At 39.9% G+C, this 6,700-nt stretch overlaps 1 pseudogene; it reads left to right on the forward strand.

Annotated features, from left to right (window-relative positions):
* Window positions 1-628: 628 nt before the first annotated feature.
* On the forward strand, window positions 629-1,064 carry LOC117083578 (annotated as a pseudogene).
* The last annotated feature ends 5,636 nt before the right edge of the window (window positions 1,065-6,700 follow it).

Raw genomic sequence — 6,700 nt, forward strand, 5'->3', positions numbered from 1 at the left:
AGAGTGAGACCCCATCTCAACAAAAAGGAAGTTCTGATACATGCTGCAACATGGATAAACTTTAAAAACATTATGCTAACTGAAATAAGCCATACACAAAAAAACAAACATTGTATTATTCCACTAATAAGAGATACCTAGAACAGGCAAATTCATGGAAACAGAAAGGGTTACCAGGTGCTAAGAGAAGAATAAGGACATTATTTAGTGGGTACAGAGTTTCTGTTTGTGATAATAAAAAATTTCTGGAAATGGATAGTGATGGTTGCACAACACTGTAAATGTACTTAATGCCACTGAACTGTACACTTAAATGACTAAAATAATCATTTCTGTGTTATGTAAATTTTACTATGATAAAAAAATAATTTTTAAAAGTATGTTTCTTAAAGACTTGGCTAGCCAGCAACAACTCTAGTATTCTACACAAAGCTCAGGAATGCCAGGCACGCAGCGGGTATTTTAAATACATTTGCTCAATAATTGATCAGATAATGATTGGTTGCCAGAATCATTATTTACATGAACAGGGAAGGGAATGGAAGACAAGTAAAGAAAAGAATATTAGGCTTTTTGTCCGACATCTTAGCAAGGCTGCTGTGTCTGCTGCTGCTCTGCGAGCTTCGCAATGCCGCCCAAAGACGACAAGAGGTAAAAGGACGCCGGAAAGTCGGCCAAGAAAGACAAAGACCCAGTGAACAAATCCGGGGGCAAGGCCAAAAAGAAGAAGTGGTCCAAAGGCAAAGTTCGGGACAAGCTCAATAACTTAGTCTTGTTTGACAAAGTTACCTACAACAAACTCTGTAAAGAAGTTCCCAACTATAAACTATAACCCCAGCTGTAGTCTCTGAGAGACTGAAGATTCGAGGCTCCCTGGCCAGGGCAGCCCTTCAGGAGCTCCTTAGTAAAGAACTTATCAAACTGGTTTCAAAGCACAGAGCTCAAGTAATTTACACCAGAAATACCAAGAGCGGAGATGCTCCAGCTGCTGGTGAAGATTCATGAATAAGTTCAACCAACTGTACATTTGGAAAAATAAAACTTTATTAAATAAAAAAAAAAAAGAAAAGAATATTAGTATCTACTATGTCCCAAACACAGTCAGAGGCTTAAGATACTCTAATTCACTTAATCCTTAAAGATATAAAATTCAAAAAGAACTTCACATCATAATCAGGACCTCCACTGGGTATCCTGCTTTGTTCACTTACTGTCAGTATTTTTACATGTTGTGTCATCTTATTTATCAAGAAGTCAACATGTGATATGATTTTGAGTAGATGTGGGTCAGGTAAATGTCAGGGAGCTTCTGTAGGACAAGCCCAAGCCCGATGGTGACGACAACCATGGGGTTGACCCTGAGGTCCCATGAACAGTCCTACAACACTGGACTTGGGACTCTCTTCAAAGATGCCCTACTGGCGCTAGACAGGTGAGCAACGTGGGAGATTCCTCATCGATGGAGCCCCAAGTATGTTTAATTGTTCACTTTCATAGTCAAGATTTGTCCCTGGCCTCCAGCCCTTCTTTTGGAGGTTGAGGTCGAGGGGGAAGAAGGAACAATGAGGACTTACCAAAGGTAGATGCTTGGTTAGGAAAAATGGTGCTGAACCTGTATTTATATTAGATTTGGAAATATTAAAATAAATGCCTACGTTTTTCAGGTTTTGTTTGTCTATAATGGGGAAAACCCAAACTGCCTGTCAGCTGTTCTTCTGACTGTATGATTCCGTTTCTGCGACTTTTACCTATAGGTCAACTTGAAATGAAAACAAAGGCATTGGAAAGAGGCCCAAGGGACTCGAGGTCAAATCCCGACTCCACGTATATGATCTTAGCAAGTTATTTCATGTCGTTTTTGTTTTTGTTTTTGAGACACAGTCTTGCTCTGTCACTAGGCTGGAGGGCAGTGGCGCAATCTCGGCTCACTGCAACCTCTGACTCCCTGGTTCAAACAATTCTCCTGCCTCAGCCTCTCAAGTAGGTGGGATTACAGGCATACATGCGTCACCACGCCCAGCTAATTTCTGGACTTTAGTAGAGATGGTGTTTCACCATGTTAGCCAGGATGGTCTTGATCTCCTGACCTCGTGATCCTCCTGCCCTGGCCTCCCAAAGTGCTGGGATTACAGGTATGAGCCACCATGCCCAGCCATTATTTCACGTCTTTAGATACCAATTTTATCATCTATAAAATGGCAGCTTGCTATCATGTAGCACCATGTAGCATAGTCCTAGAAGCAGCCTGCCTAGATACTAATTCTGGCTCTTCCACCTACCAGCTGTGACACCTTGAACAACCTTCTTACTCTTTCTATGCCTTAGTTTCCTAAGCTAAAAAATGAGGATAATAAAAATATCTAACTAATGTGTTTAATGAAGATTAAATGAGTTAATGCTTGTGAAGCCCTTAGAATGAAATCTGGTACTTAAGAGGAGCTGAATAAAAATTAACTTTTTATATTATCATATCAGTGTTTAACTTTCTCTTTTAAAAAAATAGCCCCAAAGATTTAAAAACATTTAAGAAATATGACCTTCCGTAAAGCTTGCTTCCAGTCCAGTGACTGCATGTTTTAAACACAAGCAATACACCACAGTTTTGCTTTAGATGGTTGGAGCTATATAATAGAAAATGTAAAATCGTAATGTAAATTCTTTAGTAGAAACTTTAAAGGAGGAATAATTTTCTATGGTGCTGATTATCCAGAAATCCTTGGAGCATTCCTGCTGCCAAATAGAACAAAAAATAAGCTTTTAAAACACACAGCTTAAATGCCTTAATTCTTTGGAGAGGTTCCCTTTATTTGATTCCCAAGCTCCAATAATAAAGAAATATTGCTTCAGGAAAGAATAGAGAAGCCACACGGTTATGATCTGTTGACATGTTTGTCATAGGATGTAATGTCTGAAGTAAAGCACTGCAGGTCTGACTGGTTCTGTTGTCTGGAATAAAATGGCAAGGAATGGGAGCCAATGCCACAGGATATCAGGGATTAAACAATGAAGGGAAGCTCTATCTTCAATCCTGGGTTTTTCTTCCTTTCTCTCTGCTCTGCTCCCCTATCCCTGCCCCACTTCTGCCCTGGTTTCCAAAACTACAATCTTAATAAAATCCCAGGTGAAATGAAAGAAAGCGCTAAAGTAGCATGTGAATTAGATAAGTTGGTCTTGATTCTTGATATGTTCCTTCAGTTGATAAATTACAACAGCTGAATTGAGTCCACTAATAGATTCAGCAGTTTCTATGTGTGGCCTCAAAGAAACACAATTGGTAAATCCACCAGTTTGGTCAGGTTGGTTAGCCTGCTTTGGGTACATATCTACCATAAGACATATGTACAAAGCCCAGAAATTATACTTTGGGAAAATCTCCCAAGATTACTACTTTATTGACAGATTGTTACTGGATCCTCTGAGCATTAACTCAGAACTGTTTCCAATTTAAAATATTGAAGCCCCATCTTGAAATGATAAGCTCAGGTCTAAATTTAAAGGAATATAGGTTCAATCTCTCCATTCACCTCTTTGTGTTCTCACTTCAGTTGGCACTTTCATTTACTCATGATGCATTCCACCCTCACCAGATCTTTTTTTTCCAGCACAACTCAGACAAAACCACTTATTAGCAGAGTATAAGCAGTCAGAGCCAATGAGGCAGGAAGAAGTGGTTCAGGGCTAGGAGTAAATGATTCATCGACATAAGTGGACACACTTAAGTCCTTGTTAAATGTTCTCATGATTTCTCCCATGCAGAGTTACAAGGAACCAGTGAAAATGCTTTTGTCAAACTGAAAATGTAAGTTACTGAGAAGGTCATTTGATCTTAGGCTTATGAAAGGAAAGAATTGGGAGTGTGGAGACACGTCAACGGTAGCTGACACTACCATTGGTAAAATCGGCTCACCTCCAACTGACTCAGATTGGGGGAAGAGAATTTGACAATTATAGCGTATAGGAGTTTACAAAAAGTTGGTTAATGGGTTTAAAATGCTAAGTTGACTAAGGTGTCCTCAGACACACTGAGCCTTCCTGCAGTGCCCTTGAATATAAAGTTTTCCAGATACCCACTCCAATTATCCCAGCTAAATTGCTTTCTAATCAGAACTCATAATACTTTATTAAAACAACTAATGTTTCTCTTATCTATTTAGTTTCTAGCTATTTGTTTCTTTTCCTTGAGGGCAGGAGCCATATCTTACTCTTCTTTAATTTTTTGTAGTTTTTTAAGTATAGTAGGCACCCAAAATATTCAGTGAATGGCTTTAATTTTCCTGTCATGTCCTATTATATGGAAAGATCTCTAATCATTTTTAATGCTGAGGAAGGATTGGCAATAATCCAAATTTCTCTCTTAAATTTTATTTTTAGTGTATTTGCATTCCCACTTATATTGTAATTAGGCTAATTATCAAAAGCTTGATTCCAACAGGGCAGGATGTCTCACACCTGTAATCCTAGCACTTACGGAGGCTGAGGCAGGCGGATTGCTTGAGCCTAGGAGTTTGAGACCAGCCTGGGCAACATGGCAAAACACTGTCTCTACAAAAAATACAAAAATTAGCCAGGCGTGATGGCTGGCACAGGCCTGTAGTCCCAGGTACTCTGGAGGCTGAGGTGGGAGGATCCGTTGAGTCCAGGAGGTTGAGACTGCAGTGAGCTGTGGTGGCACCACTACACATCAGCCTGGGTGACAGAGCATGACTCTGTCTCAGGTTAAAAAAAAAAAAAAAAAATTATTTCCCAGAATACACGACTGTCGAAAGGAGGAAGATAGACCAGAAGAATGCTGAATGAGTGGCAAGAATAAATAATTTTGGAATTAAAACTCTTCCCTAACTATATCAGGTCATGTTCCCCAGAAAAGAGACTAGCAGGGATTTGCATGAGGATTTTATTGGAGAGTGATCTCAGGAGTATCTGTAAGGGGTTGAAGAAAAAAAGGATTGATCAGAAGGAGAGACTGAACTGTTACATAAAAACAACAGTGGTCTCAGCTGATTCCGGGGGATCTGGAATAGCCCTTCAGGGTTGTTCCAAATGGAGGTGAAGGAGCCTGAACCATTTTGCATATCACATAGTCATGGGTGCAGGCTGCTTCTGAGCAAGGAGCATAGGTGTATTCATCTATTTTCACACTGTTGATAAAGATATACCCGACACTAGGCAATTTACAAAAGAAAGAGATTTAGTGGACTCACATTTCCACATGACTGGGGAGGCCTCACAATCATGCTGAAGGTGATAGGCTTGTCTCACATGGTGGCAGACAAGAGAAGAGTGCTTGCATAGGGAAACTCCCCTTTATAAAACCATCAGATCTCATAAGACTTATTCACTACCACGAGAATAGCACGAGAAAGACCTGCCCCCATGATTCAATTATGTCCCACTGGGTCCCTCCCATATCATGTGGGAATTGTGAGCTACCATTCAAGATGAGATTTGGGTGGGGACACAGCTAAACCATACCAATAGTCTTGGGCAAGGAAGCTGAGGACAATCCCTAGAGTGGGACTTGGGTAAAAGCTATCAGCAACAGCCAATATTCTAAGGGTGCTGAAAGAATGAGTACCTCAGTCTTGACGTGGAGGACCTGGGTGGCACACCACAGTATCCCCTCCACAATCTAATCTAAAAAGTAAATAATCCACACATATGGCCAATGAAGCGAACATACATATAAATAAGTCAACAATGCTATTTAACCAAGGAAGTCAAGTCACTAAGTCATGAATATTTTTTAAATTACTTGGGGAAGTTATTGAGAGAATGATGTATCTAAAATATGATTTCTATCCTTTATTATGCCAAATTCCTAGCTATATTGGAGAAATCACTCAACATATTGATTTAAATAAAAGTAAGAAGGCTTGGATCCATTGCTTTCCCCAAGGAGGTTGATAGAAACATACTCAGCCTCATGATAACACTAGCTGCCTCTCTAGTACTGCTAATACTAGAATAAGGTAAAATAGTGCTACACTTAACAGTGTTATAGTTAACAGGTCCTAGCTGTTCCTGGCACACACTAAATTCCCTTTAATGACAGTATGGTTTTAACATTAATATAAAGACCCAGTAACACTGATTGGTTTACAGCCATTCTTAAGTACAAATGCCTATCCCTCAAACAATGCCATTATCTGGGCCTGATATGGAGTTATTACTTACACAAAAGATTTTACATATTTATCCCATGAAGAACGAGTTTGTTTGAATGCACTGATGAGAAATTAGTAGGACCTCCCAAAATTAGATATCTGAACATGCTTGAATGAGTTCAAGATAGTGAGGCAACCATGATTCTAAAAGTCAGAGCGGCCCACCATAAGAACTGTGAGCCTAAGACCCAAGATGCTAAAAATAATGGTTCTATAATATGAAGACTATTGTACAAATGGAAATACTATCAGTTGGAAGTTAGGCAGAAGTAATACCACGGAGGTGCTATTAAAGAGTAGTTAACGGGAACCCTTAAGTCAGACTCTCCAGAAAAATTAAAAAAGAAACCCACTACCACATTTTTGCTATGTACACTCTTTTTTTTTTTTTTTTTTTTTTTTGAGACGGAGTCTCGCTCTGTCGCCCAGGCTGGAGTGCTGTGGCCGGATCTCGGCTCACTGCAAGCTCCGCCTCCCGGGTTCACGCCATTCTCCTGCCTCAGCCTCCCGAGCAGCTGGGACTACAGGCGCCCACC

Source organism: Trachypithecus francoisi, unplaced genomic scaffold (genome assembly GCF_009764315.1).
Source record: "Trachypithecus francoisi isolate TF-2019V2 unplaced genomic scaffold, Tfra_2.0 Lachesis_group0, whole genome shotgun sequence".
Lineage (NCBI taxonomy): Eukaryota > Metazoa > Chordata > Mammalia > Primates > Cercopithecidae > Trachypithecus > Trachypithecus francoisi.